Source organism: Gorilla gorilla, chromosome 15, assembly GCF_029281585.2.
Source record: "Gorilla gorilla gorilla isolate KB3781 chromosome 15, NHGRI_mGorGor1-v2.1_pri, whole genome shotgun sequence".
In the NCBI taxonomy this organism is placed as follows: Eukaryota; Metazoa; Chordata; class Mammalia; order Primates; family Hominidae; genus Gorilla; species Gorilla gorilla.
The window spans coordinates 13,048,865-13,069,543 of record NC_073239.2 but is presented as its reverse complement, the minus strand read 5'-3'; the positions used below and the strand labels follow the sequence as shown (position 1 = coordinate 13,069,543).

At 35.9% G+C, this 20,679-nt stretch overlaps 1 long non-coding RNA gene across 2 annotated transcripts; it reads left to right on the top strand.

Annotated features, from left to right (window-relative positions):
* Nucleotides 1-8,831: 8,831 nt before the first annotated feature.
* On the top strand, nucleotides 8,832-19,425 carry LOC109023199 (uncharacterized). Of its 2 annotated transcripts, none has more exons than XR_002002574.3 (5): nucleotides 8,832-8,989; nucleotides 12,036-12,064; nucleotides 14,649-14,792; nucleotides 18,516-18,590; nucleotides 19,161-19,425. It is a non-coding gene; the product is annotated as an uncharacterized lncRNA (long non-coding RNA). The 2 variants fall into 2 exon arrangements; XR_008671392.2 differs by having other exon boundaries at nucleotides 19,158-19,425.
* The last annotated feature ends 1,254 nt before the right edge of the window (nucleotides 19,426-20,679 follow it).

The following is a 20,679-nucleotide window of genomic DNA, read 5'->3' as shown; positions in this document are numbered from 1 at the left end:
ATCAGTTGTGTTTCTATATGCTAACATTGAACTATACAAAAATAAAATAAAATAAATTTACAAAAGGAAATTAGGAAAATAATCTATATTCAATGGCATAAAAATATTTATGAATAAATATAACCTGTAAGGTGAAAAGATCTCTAAACTGAACACTATAAAACATTGATGAAAGAAATTGAGGAAGACACAAACAAATGGAAAAATACACCATGTTCATTGGCTGGAAGAATTATAAGTGCTGATATATCTATACAATCTAAAATGATCTAGACATTCAATGCAATACCTTATGAAAATTCCAATGGCATTTTTCACAGAAGTAGAAAAAACTATTCTAAATTTTATATGGAATCAAATAAGACTTTTAATAGTCAAATCAATCTTGAACAAGAAAAAGAAAGCTGAAGGCATCTGTATTAGTCATTTTCACACTGCAACAAAGGACTGCCCAAGACTGGGAAATTTATAAAGAAAAGAGGTTAAATTGACTCACAGTTACACGTGGTTGAGGAAGCCTCAGGAAACTTACAACCATTGTGGAAAGGGAAAAGGCAGATCTTACATTGCAGCAGGCAAGAGAACAAGCGTGTGGAGGAAGAACTATCAGATACTTATAAAACCATCAGGTCTCATGAGAACTCACTCACTATCATGAGAACAGCATGGGGGACCTTGCCCCCATGATCAAATAGCCTCCCACCAGGTCTCTCCCTGGACACCTGGGTACTTACGGGGATTACAATTCAAGATGAAATTCAGGTGGGGAGACAAAGCCTAACCATATCAGCAACACACTACCTGATTTTATACTATACTGCAAAGCTATAGTAATCAAAACAGTATGTTACTGGCATGAAAACCGATGCACAGATCAATGGAATGGAGCAGAGAGCCCAGAAATAAATTCACACCAGTATGGTCAATTGATCTTTAACAAAGGTGCCATAAACAAACAATGGAGAAAGGACAGTCTCTTCAATAAACGTTGGGAAAACTGAATATCCACAGGCAAAATGATAAAATTGGACCCTACTTTACATCATGGAAAAAAGTGAACTCAAACTGGGTTATTAAAGACTTAACTATAAGGACTTAAGGTGTAAAACTACTAGTAAAAAATCACAGGGAAAAAGCTTCTTGACACTGACCTAGGTGTTGATTTTTTTAGATATGACCTAAAGGCACAGGCAACAAAAACAAAAAGAGACAAATGGAATTGCACCAAACCAAAAAGCTACTGCACAGCAAAGGAAACAATCATCAGAGTGAAATGTGATGAAAGTATTTGCGAACGATGTATCTGATAATGGGTCAATATTCAAAATATATAGGAAACTCAAACAGCTCATTTAAAAAAAGAATTCTAATAACCCAATTAAAAAATGAGCAAAGAACCTAAGCACACTTTTTTAACAGAAGACAAATGTCCAATATGTATATGAAAAAATGCTCAATCTCACTTATCATCAGGGAAGTGCAAATAGAAACTTAAATCATGTATTACATCACACCCATTAGAATAGTTGACATCAAAAAGATGAAAGATACTATGTGTTAGTGAAGATGTGAAGAAAAAGGTACCTTTGCACACTGTTGGTGGGACGGTAAATTGGTATAGCCATTATGCAAAACAGCGTGGAGGTTCCTAAAAGAAATATTAAAAATAGAACTACTGTATGGCTAAGCAATTTCACTTCTGGCTATGTATTCAAAGGCAATGAAATTACTATGCTGAAAAGATGTCCACTCTCCTATGTTTATTGTAGCATTATTGACAATGGCCAAGTAATGAAATAAAAATAAATGGTCATTGACAAATAAATGGCTAACGTAATGTATTTGTGTATTTATCACAAGAGAGAGAATGGAAAATTATTCAGCTTTCATAAAGAACGAAATTCTGTCATTTGTAACAACATGGATGAATTTGGAGGACATTAAGTTAAGTGAAATATATGAGACACAGAAATACAAATACTACATGATCTCATTTATAAGCAGAATCTAAAAAATGTTAAACTCACAGAAGCGGAGAGTATAATGGTTTTTACCAGAGGCTAGAAGGAAATAGGAAGATATTGGTTAAAGAATAGAAAGTTTCATTTATACAGAATGAGTACACTTTGGAAATCTAATGTATAGCATTGATATGGTTTGACTCTGTGTCTTAACTTTGAAGTGTGAAACACATTTGATGCATCGTTTTGCTGGCCCAGGAAATCCATTTTCACAGAGTCTTGGTGCCCTTCCTCAATATTCCTCAAAATTTTTTCTTTACAACTGTTCTAGATCAATACACATGCTCAATGTGGCCCTAAAGTGAGTTTTTCTCTCTGTTCCCCATTATGTATTCCACTCCGTGAGATCAAGGACTATGCCTTATTCATCATTACATTCTTGGAACATAAGAATTAATAAATGAAATAGATGGAAAATCCTTTCTTAGTTGCTGAAACTAGAGGGCTTTTTTGTCTTAGACTATGAGATAGGTTTTCCCAAAGAGTGCTGGCCACACATTCGATTTCCTAGATACAAAATCGTCATTCCTGGATGCCTATACAAAAAATCTTCCTTGCTAAAGGGTGGTTCCGAGGGCTGATTTTTCCTGTAGACCAGTCATCTGTTCAGAAGCACATACAAATGTGGAATGCTTTTTTCCTTCAGGATTTCAGAGGTTGCATTGTAACATTCTACAATCAGTAATTTTCAAGGATTTATAAATGAACTTGCTTACAATAAAACTAAGCAAGGTTGAGAGTGAATCTAGTCATATAAGTGAGACATTAACTCCTCATTTTTTTCTTTGAGTTTTACATTTAAATAAAGAGAAATATATGCCAGTGACATATTAAGTTGGAGCCACCATGAAATATTATATATTCATACATTTAGCAAATATTCTGTGACAGTGTATTATGTACCACATAATCTTCCAGGAGGTTTGGGTACACAGCAATAAAAAGGATAAACTGCTGTTTTGTCAAGAAAGCAAAACAATGGAAACTTTAGCTATTGTATTTTTTGTTTAAATTGAGAAATATTATTTGTTATGGCCTACAATCACAAACTATAAAATGTATTACAGGTTGGCTATTTCTTACTTGAAATGCTTGAGAGCAGAAATGTTTTGGATTTTGGAATGCTTTGGATTTAGGAATATTTGTGCATACATAATGAGATAAACTAGGGATAAGTCCAAGTCTAAACACAAAATTCATTCATATACACCTTATACACATAGCCTGAAGTTAATTTCATAAAATATTTTCAAATAATTTTTACATGAAACAAAATTAATAATTGTGTACATGAGGACAAGTGTGGAATTTTTCACTTGTGTTATCAGGCTGATGCTCAAAAATTTCAGATTATGGAGCATTTCAGATTACCTATTTTCAAACTAGGGATGCTTAGCCTGTATTTTAAATAAATACACAATAAAATAAAAACATTAAATGCCTTCAACTATTTTTTCTTATTGTAAGCATCATAATACATAAACTAACAGAATTTTCAGTGAACAAGGTACTGATTTTTTAAATGACATTGTAAAAAAGATGAGATTCAAGAAGTTTAGAAGTATCCAAGAAATAGAAATGTAGGTCACTATGTTCTTTGGTATCAGAGAAGTAATAAAAACATCAAAATATTTTTTATCCTGTAGCGTACAATATTTCAACATGAACCACTGCAAAAACAATTACAGTTCAGTAAGAAAAGAAAAAAGGCAAGATAAGAAAAATAAATTGGTCACAGCTATACATTTTGCAGGGTAATTATCATATTTAAAAAATAGTATCCTAGGGCAACACTACTAAAGCAAATCGCTACTAAAACATCTTTGGCATCTCAGAATCGAATCTCTGCTCCACTTTAAATTCATATGTAGTGCAGTGACTCCACAGTGAATTTTCTTGTGCTGTGTGGTATAGTAATTCCTGGGCTATGCATTAAATAGTGCACTAATGAATTTCACACGGATGCCACCACTTTTCCTTAGAGCATCAGTTTCCTGTTGGATATCGTTAAGTTTATTCTAGAGTGTTGTCATGTCAGTAATATTTGATGGCACAAGTTTATTTCATTATAAAAAAAAAAACTGTGTCCCTCTCTAAGACAACTGTATTCTTATAAAAATAGCATTTCACTTTAGGTCTTTCTACTTTCCTTTTCCCTTTTCTCCTTTCATATTTCCTCTTTCTCTCCTTTTTTTTTCGTTCCTTCCTCCCTACCTTCTCTCCCTCCCTCCTTCCTTCTCTCCCTCCCTCCTTCCTTCTCTCCCTCCCTCCTTCCTTCTCTTTCTTTTTCTCTTTTTTTGTTCTCTCATTCTTTCCCTTCCTTCCTTGTCTCTCTTTGTCTCTCCTTGACTTCTGTCGTGCTTTTCCTGCACTTCTTTTTTCTTTTTCTTTTTAAAATAGGGACATTTCAATTATCACCCTTATTCATCACTATCTTGTTTTTATTCATTTATTTCACTTATGGCTTCAGTTTATTACAATTTGCCTCCAAAGAATGTCTACTTTTGCTTGTCTATTGTTATATTACTATACACCTCTATGTCTACACCTGATAATTTTTTACTCTAATTTTTAGTCTGTTTTTGCAGGAAACAAAGCATCTTTTATGCCTCCAACCTTCTCTGCAATATATAAAATATTAGAGAAAAGAAGTAGCATGTGGAGGTAGAGACTAGTTTCATCAACTTAAGAATAACTACAATAGGAATAAATTATCTACCATAGGATATCTTCTCTATATAGTAGAAAGTACTTGAGGACAAGAAAGGAACAAGAAAAGAGGGAAAATAAGGAAGAACAGGAAAAGTGGAGGATATTCAAGGAAATAACATGTATTAATCTGTTTTATGTTGCTATAAAGGAATACCTGAGGCTGGGTAATATATAATAAATAAATATAATAAATAAATAAAATATAAAGAAAAGAGCTTTATTTGGCTCATGGTTCTGTATGCTGTACAAGCATGGCACCTACATCTGCTAGGCTTCTGGTGAGACCTCAAAAAGCTTTTACTCATGGCAGAAAGTGAAGAGAGATTGAACATGTCACACAGTGAGAGAGGGAGCAAGAAAGGGAAGGAGGTGCCAGGCTCCTTTTAACAACCAGCTTTCATGTGAACCAACAGAGTGAGAACTCACTCATTCCCATGGGGAAGACACCAAGCCATTCATGAGGGATCCACCCTCAGGTCCCACCTTCAACATCTGGGGTCATATTTCAACATGAGATTTGCGGGGACAAATATCCAAACCATATTAGAAAGACTGGAAATTTTTGTTTCACGTGTTTTCCTTCTTAAAACAGTAACTAAGCCTTACTGTTCTAAGTCCAGGTTCTTCTAACCACTCTGGGATAATAAGCCATGAAGGACATCCCCCAACCACAGCTTTGGCCTTTGAGTTTTAAGATTAACTGTGTTCAGTATTTAAATCTGCATATCAGATAGAAGGCAAAAAGAGAAGCTGGTGCATCCAGTGCAAGAGGAGTGGTCAGCCCCTACTGGAGGATTCCTTAAAGTGGACACCAGATGATTCCAAGAGTGGGATGGGCATCCCATAATTCTGCCATGGGCAGGAACTGAGACACCACGACGAATGGCTCCAAAGATGGGCCTCTCACATGGGGAGAGGATGTGTGGATGCACACGGAAGCAGGTCATAAAGCCCAGTGACCTTGGGGCCTCTGTAAGGAGCAGGTAGGGAGAACAGTGACTGACAGATGGAGAATACTCTTCAATGGCAGAAACAATACTACTGACAACAGCAACCACTTAAGCCTAATGCTAAACCCTTCCAGACTGAATAAGATTCTGACATTTCATATACCTTGGGGTAAGCAGAGAAATGTCCCTCTCCCCAGAGATGCCCATGTGCTCATCCCTGATAGCTGGAAATATGCTACATTATGTTATATAGCATAGGGGAATTAAAGTTGCTGACAGAATTAAAGATTGCTAACAAACTGAATTAAAATAGAGAAATTATCCTGTATTATTCACATGGGCTCAACGTAATTACAAGATTCCCTAAAAATAGAAGAGGGAGGCAGAAGAGTAAGGGAGGTGATAGGATGTGAAAAGAACTCAAGTCACCATTGCTGATTTTGAAAATGGAGAAAAGAGGCTATTCTATGATCCAAGGAATGCCGGCAGTCTCTAAAAGCTGGAAAAGGCAAGGAAATGGATTTCCCTGTTCCTTCCATAAGGAAATGCAGCCCTGCCAACACCTTGATTTTAGTCCTGTGAAACCTGTGTTGGGCATCTGACCTACAGAACTATAATATATAAATATATATATATACACACACACACATATATATATACACATACATATACATATATATATATATTTGCTGTTTTGTGCTATGAAGTTTGTGGTAATTTTTTACAGCAGAAATAGAAAACTAACACACACCTCAGAAATAAAAATGATGCAGAAAATTTACTGTTTGCCTTCACTGTCAAATTAGTAATAGTACACGTGTACAAGTATGAACGAGTAAATACACATCTATTCCATAAATAGTTATGGAAAACTGTTTCCCCATATGTAAAAGCCCCACTTAATATTGAATCACACTAATATACCTCCTTAGGACTCTTATCTTGAATGTTTAAATATGTGGGTACAACTAACCAAGAAAAAAATTGCCATGGCAAATAAAAGTCTTGGTGCATATGTATTCTGAAAGGAATCTCAATAGAAGTTAAATCTCCCAAAGCTGAGGCTCCTTATAATGAAACAAGGAGAGAGATCAGCCTGACTTTCCTCGCCAGGGCTGACATCAGGACTAACCCCAGTCAAGCCTGCAAGTAGCCTTTGGGGAGTCATTTTATTGCTCAGCTGTCAACTGCAGAGAGCTGAGCGACATCCTGTAAATCCTATATAATGAAGAGATTTTGTTCCAGAGGGTAGCTATTACATGGACAAGAACTATGGACATCCTATGTTTATACTGGAGGTCAAATTCTCAACAAGTAAAGCTTTTAGTTACCACCCTTCCAAGCATAAAAGAAAAGTGAAATAGTCTGCACTTCCGCACAATATGTCTTTCCTTCCTGTCAGGCCTCTGCCTAAAATACAGCCTAGTGACTGACGTTAAAGTACATCCAGGTGCTATTGCTGGCAGAGGGCTAAAGGTAATAAAGAAAGTTCCACCGTTCCACCTGGAGCAGAGCTGCTGGGCAGCACATGGAGAGTGATTCCATGCGGATCCTGGCTTGTGCTCCTTTATCTTACGTACAACATAGTACCTCATGAGCCAAAAATGTGAGAAATATTTGCTTAGGTCTGAGTATATGCACCCATAAATGGATGCTTAAGAAAAACATATCTCTGTGATAGGAGAAAAATTGGTTGTGATATATACGGATGGAATATTTATAACGTACTATATACTATTTCACTTACATTTTACTTTTCTATAAAAACTATTTTAACATATATCTCACCAAATTATATTTTATGTTTCACTTTTATCAAACTTGATGGCTGTTGGAATCACACCCTCAAGAGCTATGAGGGGCCATTCAGTGTCATTAAGAGGCATCACTTTGCTGACTCACTCCAGCAAGAACATTCGAACTATTTTCTCAAAAATTGAGAGTTCACAGAATGTTTTGCTTTGCAAGGAAGAAGTAGAAGCTTTCCACTCCCAGAGAAAATTAATATTGTTAACCATCCTTACATAGAACAAAAATACTTTACTATTTTAACTGAATACTACATAATGACCAAAGTTTGGGTATTCCATTATGTATCGTTTATGAGTCCACATGGGGCCCTGAAGGCCAATTCCAATTACATGCAAGGGAGGTCTAACCTTGCAGACTCTGTTAACTCAGCAGCCTTCCTTAGTGGCCCCAAGGGTTCACCAATCTATGTACTCTTCTTATCAAAGCTTGCATCAACATAACAGTTATTACGCTGTACCATTGGGGGCAATTTCTTTTTATGTGAAAATTTTCTTTCAGGTGACTAGGGAATGAAAAATTTGTTGACATATTCACAAGGAACATATATAATAGAAATTGCTCAATATGGGATTGCATTTAGAAATACATTACTTAATGAGGAAGGTTTAGCCTTCAAGGTACAGTAAAATTAAATGTCTATAGTCGTCATTTTTTATTAGTACAATTTAGACAAACATGAAATCTGTAAACCTCTGAAAATATAATATATAACCAATTATACTACAAACAACAACCCCAGTGAATTATTATAGAAAGTAACTCATGACATAAAAGAAAATATATTGTTTCAGAGGAAATAGATTTCTAGTGATACAATCAAAGGCCAATATATCTTTTTATGCACATACATAAAGAGTAATACTTTTCAGTAATTTTATTGTTATTCAATGTTATAGAAAAACCAATTATATTTCAGTTTTTAAAATATATCTAAATAATATTTAGGTACATTTGGAAAAGTAAAAACTTTTAATTCACTTACCATTATAGAAAAAAGCAGAGACATGTAGATTGCCAAAAGAAACAAACCAGCGGAATTCTTTCTTTTGTCCAGAGAGGCATTGTATGAAGTAAAGAGTTGGGGGGAAAAGCCTAACAAATATATTGATAATAATAATGGGTATATAAAAAATAGACAAGTAAATAAACAAGCACAATAATGTCTTGCCAACTACGGCTTCCCACATCTCAGAAAATTAAATATACTTGGAATCATTACATATAATCTTTTGGTCCCCAAGGTAGGTTTTTTACAGAGGGTAGCTAGTCAAGTATAAGCAGGGCAGGAGAGAGCTCCCTCGACACACACACACCAGGAGTGTTGGGCGACCATCAGGTGATGCTCAGGAGGTTGTTAACGGTTTCTCTAAGGTCATAATTGGTCTCAGCTGGCGCCAGGGCGAGGCAGTCTCCTAAACAGAAAACACCTGAAACTGATCAGCAGCGTCTCAGTAAAATCTTAGGAGTGGGGAGAAGTAATGCAAGATCCCGGAAGTAGGTCAATGTCTAAAACCCCAAGTCGAGCTGTCAGGCTGCACACTTGGTTTCTCAAGTCATCCGCTTGGCCCTCTTCCAAGTTGTACTTTCCTTCTTTCCTTTCCTTTCCTTGCTGTTCTAAAGCTTTTTAATAAACTTTCACTCCTGTTCTGAAACTCACCTCTGTCTGTCCTTCTGCCTTATGCCCCTCAGTCAAATTCTTTCTTCTCAGGAGGCAAGAAATGAAATTGCTGCAGACCCAAACAGACACACCACCGGTAACTCGGGGTAACTCGGATTCCTGCCAGCAGTATGAGTCTTAGTCTCAATTTTTGGAAAAAAAAAGGCTGTTACTTCATTAACTTACTGAGGACTTAATATAATCTATTAGAAAGTTACACTGTGTACATGTTTATAGTAGATTTGTTTTTCCTATATGAGTATCAGGAAAAAAAAAAAACATGGTTAGGAATCACCCTCGTGCTTAAATTTAGCGTAGATGGACTGGAGTCGGCACAGAGACACTTCCCATGGAAAGGCCTTGCTTCCCTTGATAGAGGACTGAACCAGGAGGCTTCATGACCACATTGGCAAGGGGCAGGGTAGCACTAATCACAAACTCTTACTCAACCGCTGGAATTCCAGGGGACTTCTTTTTCCTTTTTTTTTTTTTTTTTTTTTTTGAGACGGAGTCTCGCTCTGTCGCCAGGCTGGAGTGCAGTGGTGCGATGTCGGCTCACTGCAACCTCCACCTCCCAGGTTCAAGCAATTCTCCTGCCTCAGCCTCCCAAGTATCTGGGACTACAGCTGAGCACCACCACGCCCAGCTAATTTTTGTACTTTTAGTAGAGACGGGGTTTCACCATTTTGGCCAGAATGGTCTCAATCTCTTGACCTCAAGATCCGCCGGCCTCGGCCTCCCAAAGTGCTGGGATTACAGGCGTGAGCCACCGCGCCTGGCCTCCAGGAGACTTCTTTCTAGGATTGCTAGTAACTCACCCTGTCCACCTTCTACTCTGAGATCCAAAAAATGATGGAGAGTAGACTTTCAACCAATCTGGGTACATTAGTGCTTATACCAAATAAATGTAAGAAAATTAAGAAGTGTGTCATTATTTACACTTCAAGGCAAAAGAAAAATCAATTCTTACCTCTTGTACTGCTTGTGCTTCTTAATTTCCCTCTGGAGGGCTCCAGCCAGACAGTTGTCTAGCACAGACACTGCTCAATGTCTCAAATCATCTTTTTCATTCTATATAACAATATTCCTCTTCCTTTCTCTTGTTCATAACAGGCAGATTTTTTAGCAAAATTTTATAAAAACCTCTTAGTTAAAAGTTTATTTACTTTTTTGTCATTTTACTAGTTTGAAGATAGGGAAAAAAGGTGTCTTTGTTAATAATGGAAGTGACATATTTGGAGCAGGTTTTAAAATATAAAAAGATGATGTACCTAGCTAATAGTTTGCAAGGTAGGAGAAATTACTTCCAAGCAGTTTGAAGGGAAATTGACATTTTGGAGAAACATGATCCAGAAAAGAAACAGAAAAGACATCACATCCTCCTATCATGTCTTCCCTCAGTGTGATTTTATTTTGTTATTCTCCACCCCATTTATATGTACCCAAACACAGAAAAATCTGATCAAGGAGCAGGGGGATTTGGAATTACCTGGGAGCCCTAGATTGGGCCTGGGGCTGAAAGAAGGGTAGCTCTGTAGAATTCACAGCTGTCATAAGAAAACTAAAACTACTCCAGGTACAGATGGACCATATACTCTGAAAATAACGTATTAAAGTTTTTCTAAAACATTGCTGAAATAATATTAGAGTAATATTAAATTATAATATTGAAAGATATATGAATTTTATATGGAGACAATATGCAATGGAATCAGAATAAATGGTAATAAGGGATAATTACATTTAAGATATTCACTCTATTTCTGTTTATTTTTTAACAACAAATTTGTACTTAAATCAGTGAGAATTTTTCTCAAGATAGAATAATTCACCCTACCAGCTAAAATAAATGAGGTATGTTTTCTTTTATATATGAGGTTTGATGACTTTTTGACAAGGAGCTGCTTCTTCCTATCTGATTTTATATATGTATATATACATATATATGTATTATATATAGTAGATATATTTGTGTATGTATATATATAACAATTATAAATTTGTATGTATTTATACTTTAGTGCTATGCTTTATAGAATATTAAAAACAAGAAGACACTTGCAAAGGCAAACATTTTAAATACATACATATATATATAGGCACTTATATATATGCAAAAATATATATAGGCAATTTGATATCCCAATATTGATTTAGAATATTATGCTAAGAAGCATTGTGAATTGATGTCATCATCTAAATTATTTAATTGACAATGGTATACTTTATGGAATATTAAAAATAAAAAGACACAGACATTATTTTACAAATGACAGATTGTTCATAAAGGAGTGTAGGTTGTTTGTGGAAGAATAAGAGGAGATTGGAAAAGGCCTTTTCGTTTACAAGAACAACTGTAAAGTGTACATTACAGAGAGAATCTTGTTGGAATTAGGATGCATGTGTGCGGCTCGGAGCTTTTTATATATTCAGATTTTTTTTTTTTTTTTGGGGGGGCAGAGTCTCACTGTCACCCAGGCTGGAGTGCAGTGGTGTGATCTCAGCTCACTGTAACCTCTGCCTCCTGGGTTCAAGCGATTCTCCTGCCTCAGCCTCCCAGGTAGCTGGGATTACAGGCACCCATCACCATGCCTGGCTGATTTTTGTATTTTTAGTAGGGACGAGATTTCACCATGTTGGCCAAGCTGGTCTTGAACTCCTAACCTCAAGTGATCCGCCTGCCGAAGTGCTGGGATTACAGGTGTGTGCCACCACACCTGGCAATATGCAGGATATTTTTTATCGATTTTTAGATGCCTATTTTGAGCCATAAATCTGATTTTTACAATTGTATAAATATAAAGTTGTTACAATTTGGTTTTCATGCATGGGCCGGGGCAAGAGATATGAAGCATTAAGTTTCTTAATATTTTATCTTTGCAGGTCACAGCAGCTTACTGTTTTATCCCTAGGTGAGTGGCTATTTCTATGTTTCATCAACAGTTTTCTAGTGTGTTGGCTGAATGTGCCAGACCTCAAAAAAATGACTATGGGCCCCAACAATCACAGGGGACTCGTAAGTTTTAACAAAGGCATAAGCGTGAGGGTTGTATAAATGGGGCTGAGGGTGGCTCAATCAACTTTGAAACACAAGTGTGGCCTCACAAAAGCCAACCACAAGAGGCTTGGTAAGTGAATGCCATCTAGACAGGCATCAGCTAAAGGGTAGGACTTAGCAGGCTGAAGCAGCTTCAGAATGCAAATGACTGGTGTTTGACCATAAATCTATTACACAATAACAACCTTTTCCTGTTTCAACTACAGGGAATAGACTATACCATATATAACTTTTCATATATTAGAAGCAAAACATGTTTTTCTTCTTTTAAACTTTAAGACACCTGAATTTTGAGGGTACTTCAGAATATGTAAGATAACCTAGCTTTAAACGATTAATTTTATGCCTTGCTAGGCATTTCTAGATTGGTTGTCTCCCAAATCCACCTTCAATTTAAGCCACAAAGAAAATTTTGAGCATGTGTCTTACCCACATGCTTACAAGTCAAAAGAAACTCAAATCAAAGAAATGAATAGGAAGTTTAAGGTCATACAGGTATTGTAAATGAATTCAGCAATTGCCTGTTCCCTAAGGGAAAATGCTAAAGTGACTTCTGAAATTAATCCTCTACACGGGAACAAAAAAGGGACATGTGAGAGGGGAGACAGGAAATATATTCAGTCCAGACCTGGATTTAATGCTAGATAATAGTTCAGTAAGGTCTGTCTACATTCTTTTGGATGTGGATATAGTTTTTTTCAATACCATTTTTTAAAAAGACTGTCCTTTTTCCTTTGAATGGTCTTGGCATTCTTGTCAAAAATCAGTTAATGAGAGTCAGGGCCATCTGTGTGAAATTTGCGTGTTCTCGTCATGTCTGTGTGGGTTTTCTCCAGGTATTCTGGTTTTCTTTCACTTCTCAAAGATGTGCATGTTAGGTTCAGTCTGAGTAAGAGTGAGTGTGTGTGTGTGTGAGAGAGAGAGAGAGAGAGAGACAGAAAGAGAGAGAGACAGAGACAGACACTGGGCCCTGTGATAGAAAAGTGTCCTGTCTGGGGTTAGTTCCTGCCTTGTGCCCTGAGCTCTGGGGATATGCTTTGGCCATCCATGACCCAGAACTGGAATAACTTAGTTAGAAAATGAATGGCTGACTGAATGAAACAAATTATTGTAAAATAAAAATTTGTAAAATGTATAATAATCATGTACAATAATAATGCACAACAATAAATGATGTGTATGAAAGTGTTCAGTACGCACACCATATTTGTTTTTGCTTCGTTTTGAACTGCATAGTAGTAGGAGATGCTCCTCACAACTTTTGCTTTGCAAACATTTATTCCTTAATTTAATTCACCACCACTACAACCATCATCACTCACTGATTCACCAAAGACTGGGTAAATAATTATCTTACTTGTTTTTATCCATCTTTCTTAAATGTACGTATAACTCACACTTATTTCAATGTTTAACATTAGAAATGTTTTTGAGTCTTTTTGAGTTTGGTGATGTTTTTGTGACTAGAAATATGCTGTAAAAACTTATCTCATTTATATCAATTAAACTATGGTAAAACTGGTTTTGTCATATCATTTCCTTTAAAGTTGCAGTTTCCAAGAACCTGTTGATGACTTAAGTGCAGACTTAGTGTACACACACTGGAATACTATTCAGCTTCTTTGCTTCAACACAGATAAACCTAGAGGACATAATGCTAAATGAAATAGGCCAGAAACAGAAAGACACATAATGCGTGTGCTCACTTACATGTGGAATCCAAAACAATGAACCTCATAGAAGCAGAAAGTAGAACGGTGGTTACCATAGGCTAAGGGATGGTGGGAATGGAAAGATGTTGTTCAAAGCTACAAAGTTAGAGTTAGAAAGGAGGAATAAATGATAACTATTTAAGGTGATAGGAATGATAAGTAGCTTGATTTCATTCAGCACTATCTACCTATATAGTAAAATCACTGTGTATCCCATAATTATATACAATTATAAGGTGTCAAAAAGCTTTCTCTGGATTCAGAAAACCTCTTCACAAAGGTAGAAGCAAAAGAAAACAGTTTTATCATAGAATATGCATTAAACCAGAATGTGGTATGCATTCCATGCAATCCACTAAGAGACTGCAAAGACAATCTTTATGATAGGAGGTAATTCTGCACCTTGGAACAGAGTACTCTGACAAATTAGGCTCCTAACTTTCCATATAAACTGGAAAATAAGGGCACTATCTTCCCTGATGCTTACATTTCAAAGAGATGATTACCAGTTACTTAAGAAAGATGTTGTGATCATAAAGCTGGCAAGTGGATTATTTAGCTTTTAAAAGGTTTTACGTACATTTACAAAAGACAAAAAAAAAATACCTTACAATTACGTATTTTCTAATGTAAATGCTCTAAGAAAATGTAGGAGGGAAAGTCTTGCCTTTTTTTCCCCCAAAGGTTGAAAAATTTACTTTAAATTTGTATTTGCCCTTACAACAGGCATCTGAATCTCAGGTGGAATTCTTACTGAAGCTCAAAAATTAGTAGGCCAGGCTCACACTGCCAAGGAAGCGGAGTACCAGAGACTTCAGCTTTCAGTCTGGAGAGAGAGAGTGGCTTATCTCCACCTGAAAAAATCTGAAGGTAGGAGGGTGAAGAGAGCAATTTTCAATAAAAATGCAAATTCATAGAAGGCAATAGTGGTACCAAGTCTCCTTCCTGAGTTTGGTGGGACAAGGGTATATTTTCAAATGGATGTCATGTTGCAATCCTAAATGCTGAGAAGAGTAGATATTAGGCATTCAACAGCAGATGCAAGCCTGAAGAAAGACCTCCCAAAAAGTCAAACAGAAGAGGTAACACTCAGAGAATGGTGAAGTTTGGAAATGTTGTGGTGCTGGGGTCCTCCAAAGAACCTATTAAGGTACCATCATTAAAGATCTTACACTTTTATATCTCTCGTAAAAGAAAGAATTCAAATACAAGATAAAAGGACTAACAGCACTGACTAAATAAAAAGCCTTTACCTGTGGAAGCTTTGTCCCTTCCATTTTTATCCCTGGAGTTGATTTGCAGAAGCAAGGGATGAAGAATGTAGAGCAAACAGGATGGAAACAAATTATTTCCTTTCTGTTGTTTTGTCTCTTGTCTAGGGAGAGTAGAAAAACATTGAATGCAATGTGAAATTAAAGATTGATTTAAATTGCCTAAATCAATATCTTAAAATGGCTAGAAAGCTATAGAAACTTGTCAAAATGTGAGCAAAAGGAAGTTATCAATGTCGGGAGAAAAAAATCTCACACAGTATTTGAGAACAGTGTTTCCTAAGATACCATATAAAGTCTAATATATTTATTAAACCATTGCTTGTGCTATGTATTTAAATTCAAAATACAGTCACACATTTTTATGTAAAGAAAATGCCGGTGAAGAAATCTATTTCCTTTGGCTATACAATCTGGGTTTTCTTTGTTTTGTTTTTGGTACATATATGTATGTGTTTTGCCATCTGTAAATATACAGGTTTTTTTAGTTCTTTTAAAAATTTTCATCACATTATTATATAATTTAATTACTTTGAACACTGATACTTCCTCCCACCTTCTCTCCCTCACTTATTTCCATGTTTTGCTTTTTTTGCAAATATATAACATTATCTTGCATTTTCCTGATTTATAACTTTTCTTTTGTATATCATAATTATTATTATTATAGTATCTTTTCACATGTAAATGGATTTATTGCTCACCAGCAGCTATTTCCTCACATGTTTCTCTATTCCTGAATGCCTTATTTTATTGACTATTAGTTCATAGTATCTCATCTTCAAGCCACACCTTTCCATAGACTCTAAGAGCACTGTATTCCCTGAGCTCTTGCATTGTTTGTAAATGTCTTTCTTCTGCATTTATGTATGAATGGAAGTTTCCTGTGTACAACATTTGATTTACTCTTTGTGTCACTTAGCATTCAGATGCCGTTACATTACTATGAATTGGAATTGACACTGCTCTTGAGACATCTAAGCCAAACTTGATTTTTCTCTTCATTAGTTATTTTCATAGCTTACATATTTTTCTACATGAATGCTTGGTGAATACTTTCTTCACATTTAAAAGTTTAATATTTTCACTGCTTCCCAGTGCCATGGTTCAGAGTACCCATAGGTCTTCAGGTAGGAAGTCCCCTGATGGTGGCAGCTTCACCGGGGTGGGAGGAGGGCTCTATAATGGGAGTGGAAGGTAGGGAGAGGCCCAGAAAGCAGGGAGAGAGCTGCACCACATTCATAGCTACTGTTGCTATTGTGGTGGACCCTCCTTCAGGCTCAGGGTGCTGCTTCTGACACTGCTCCTACCCACAGGGGTCACAGAATCCAGTAACTGACACACCAGCTCCAACAGTGGTCATCACAATAGCCTCAAAGCCAAAGACCACCAAAAGAGGTGCTGGTGACCCAAAGTCTACAGCTAGTCCCCTCGTGGTTTGGCTTGCTACTCTTCTAACTCTACATCTGTGCTGTTAAGAAACTCAGGACAAGAACTATCTCTACTTTCTGTTCTCATCTTGTAAAATTCAATCCAAAAGGCATCTAGAAGTCCAGTATGGCAAGGAAAAAAATAAGCCTTTTCTGAACCTACTAATACCACTAATATTATTGATGCAGAAAATGTTGAGAACTTCAAGTTTGACTGGTTTTAAGAGTATCTGAAAGATTTGACTAGATGGCACATGCAAATATTTAATCTTCTAGAGTTTCATGTACAGGACTGAAGAGAGACATCCACAAATAAAGACATGAGTTCATTAAAGGTGGCTTAAGAAATATGAAGAAGTAGAATTCTACCTTGAAAATAAGAGGATTTTACCCTGATGTAGAGAAAAAAGGGTAAGGTATGGAATAGAGATTCAGTTTCCTTTTTGGTTCATCAAATCTATACAGCCATAAAACAATTCTGTAATATATAAAGCTCGCATGGTCTCTTTTGTACATTGGAAGAATCTCCAGCTAGTTACTGTAAATCTTCCATATTATTTGAAAATACTAATTTTCTGCTGATGTCTAAAAAACGTTTTACATTGTTACATCCTCACTGAATTTTTTTTTCCTCTGGGCTTTGGATTAGGCTTTTCATTCGACTTTCTGTGTAGTAATTGATATGTGCCAGTGCCATCATTGACTGCAATGCATCCCAAATCCAAGCGTAATTGGTATGTCTTGCTTAGACAGAGATAAAGTAAAAGGGTATTTCTCATCCCAAGTTGACTTCAACTAAATTTTAAAATATTTTTATGTTTGCATATGTTCAATAAATTTAACAACTTTAAAAATATTTGTTTTGAAGGCATATTTGACAAAACTTGAAATTAAGAGACAGGCATTTGAAAGAGTCAAATATAATTTAAACCATGTATTTGGGAAGCAAAGATGTTAAACTGCATTAAATTTACTGTCTCTCTCTCTCTCATACTGTTTCTGTAAGTACTTTTTGTTTAACTTTATATATCAGAATAGACACATTTTGAAACTCCTTGTTTATAAGTTATAGTTGTAGTTAGAATCCATTCTTAATCCTAAAGTGGGCTTGATCTATAAGGTAAATCTTTTACAACTTCTACAATGCACAGATAACTTTCAGAAATAGACATTTCATGAAGTTTTTGATTCAAACCATCACATACTGTTGCTTCAATATTCTAGTATCCAATATGGCCCGTGTAGTATTAATAACCAAAGACAATTTTTGCCATCTTTAGAAACTTCATTGAAGAAAACTAAAACCAATAGGTATCAAGCCACTATGTGTGGGAATGAACACTTCCTTTTGCTTCATATGTAGGCATTGTGTATCTCTTCTGGATTATACTTTGTATCTGTGTATCTATGCTTTGATTCTTAGTAGATTTTCATGTTATAAAATTGATTTGCATTGGGAAAACACATTTTTAAAAAGGAGTAAAGAGCAGAAACAAGATCAATAAACTCAACCAGAATATATCTCTGTGTATACCATCCGGCATGAATCTTTCTTAAAACATGGTATTTGTTACCACTATGCATATTTGTGGTTTTATTTAGGTAAAGTTGTCTTTTTTATATCTTTAATAGACGTATGTTTTCTTTAACTGTTAGTGTTTTCAATAAGGCACTCTGTGCATATTCTGGATTTCCTTTGTTTGACACTCATATGCAGAACATATTTGTTTCCTTGTATGACTTTCACCAGATTGTTCTCCATGGCACTGGATTCATGTTCAGTGGTATCTTTTCCAGTTCATGATGTTTTTAATGCGTATCTCATTTTTGTAATGGTTCAATTGTTTTCTTTCCTTAGCTTTATTATCATTCATCTTCTTTTGTTTTCTCAGATGCAGTAGAGGAAAATAACTAAGAGCACAGATTTTGGAGCCATACAGCTTGGGATACAATCCCTTCCGTGCTGGGTAACCTTGATCAAGTTACTTAATCTTTCATAAACTTTGCTGTAATGTTAAAAAATGGGAATAATGATACCATTTACCTTATTGGGTTGCTGTGAGGATTGCATGAGCACTTGGTTGAGTACCTGACTGGAGTGGGATGAAGCACTTAGTAACTGAGTGTTCAAGAAGTCCAATCAAAAAAGAAAGGAGACTATTTTAATAATAGCAATGGCTATTATCTCTGTTTAAAATAGTCTCCTTTCCTTTTTGATTTTTATATAAGAGGTGGGTTTTTTGCTTTTTTTTTTTTTTTTTTTTTTTTGCTTATTTGTTTTAAAAAGGAGTGTTTTAAATGAGCCTACTCTGCCTAAGAAAATTAATTAGCTATGAGCTAAAGCATCATCAGATAAATGACCCTGGAAAGGGATACTGAAAATCAACAGAATTTAATCCCCTTTTTGGTAAGTACAACAATGAAAACACTTGGATTGAATTGCTCAACGATCTTGGGTATCGTTGAACATCTCTGGAATGCAGCTGAAAACTGATATTTTGTCTCTTTTGTTTTCCTTCTCATTTCATTTCCAGCAGTTTCTTTTCTGGTCATGAATCAGATATGGTGAAGGAATAAGATTTTTGTGTTCACAGAATCCTCAGAACCTTCAGCCTTTCCATGAAGTTGAAATTAGATCCTCTGTTTTGGTAGCCCTGGCACTTATTTGCACTTCATGGGTTTTGGTTATCTTCAGTTTAATTGAAGATGGTGCTTGCAGTTTTTATTCTTCTCCTTTGTAAAGCAATGTTTCTGTCTGTTATAACTGTATGGAATATGTAATAAAAAAGTGCTGTCAAATCATTATGCAAAAATGGTGATTTCAAAACACACATGTTTCATAACTGTGACTTTTTCAGCTAATCAGGCAAGAAACTTTTTCTTAAAATTGTCTCTTGATATGATACTAATATTAACATTCTATATAAATACAAGTAACCAGGACTCCCAATTATGTCTTTTTCAATCTCTAAGTAACCATGGCACAAAATTTTTGCATGCATTATCAAGAAGAAAGACTTCATAATACTGCAGGGATTTTTTTGTTTTGTTTTGTTTTTTTGAGATGGAGTTTTCTCTGTTCCCCAGGCTGGAGTGCAGTGGCGTGATCTCAGCTCACTACAACCTCTGCCTCCAGTGTTCAAGCAATTCTCTTGCTTCAATCTCCCCAGTAGCTGGGATTACAGGAGCGTGCCACCACACCTGGCTAATTTTCATATTTTTAGTAGAGACAGGGTTTCACCATGTTGGCCAGGCTGGTCTCGAACTCCTGACCTCAGTGATCCACTCGCCTCGGCCTCCCAAAGTGCTGGGATTACAGGCGTGAGACACCATGCCCAGCCCATAATACTGCTTTATATCATGCCTAATTCCACCACTAGAGTATGAAACTCTTTCATCAAAAACAGTATCTTGCACATTTATATGCCTTAGCAGAGAGCCAGGCACATATTTGTCATGTAAAATATACTTGTAATCTCCACACTGTCTTCCACAATGGTTGAACTAATTTATACTCCCACCAACAGTGTAAAAGTATTCTTATTTCTCGACATCCTCTCCAGCATCTGTTGTTCCCTGATTTTTTTAATGATCACCATTCTAACTGGCATGAGATGGTATCTCATTGTGGTTTTGATTTGCGTTTTTCTAATGACCAGTGATAATGAGCTTTTTTTCATATGTTTGTTGGCCGCATAAATGTCTTCTTTTGAGAAGTGTCTGTTCATGTCCTTCACCCACTTTTTGATGGGGTTGTTTGTTTTTTTCTTATAAATTTGTTTAATTTCCTGTAGATTCTGGATATTAGCCCTTTGTCAGATGGATAGATGGCAAAAATTTTCTCCCATTCTGTAGGATCTAGAACCAGAAATACCATTTGACGTAGCAATCTCATTACTGGGTATACACCCAGAGGACTATAAATCATTCTACTATAAAGACACATACACATGTATGTTTATTGCAGCACTATTCACAATAGCAAAGACTTTGAACCAACCCAAATGCCCATCAATGATAGACTGGGATAAAGAAAATGTGGCACATATACACCAT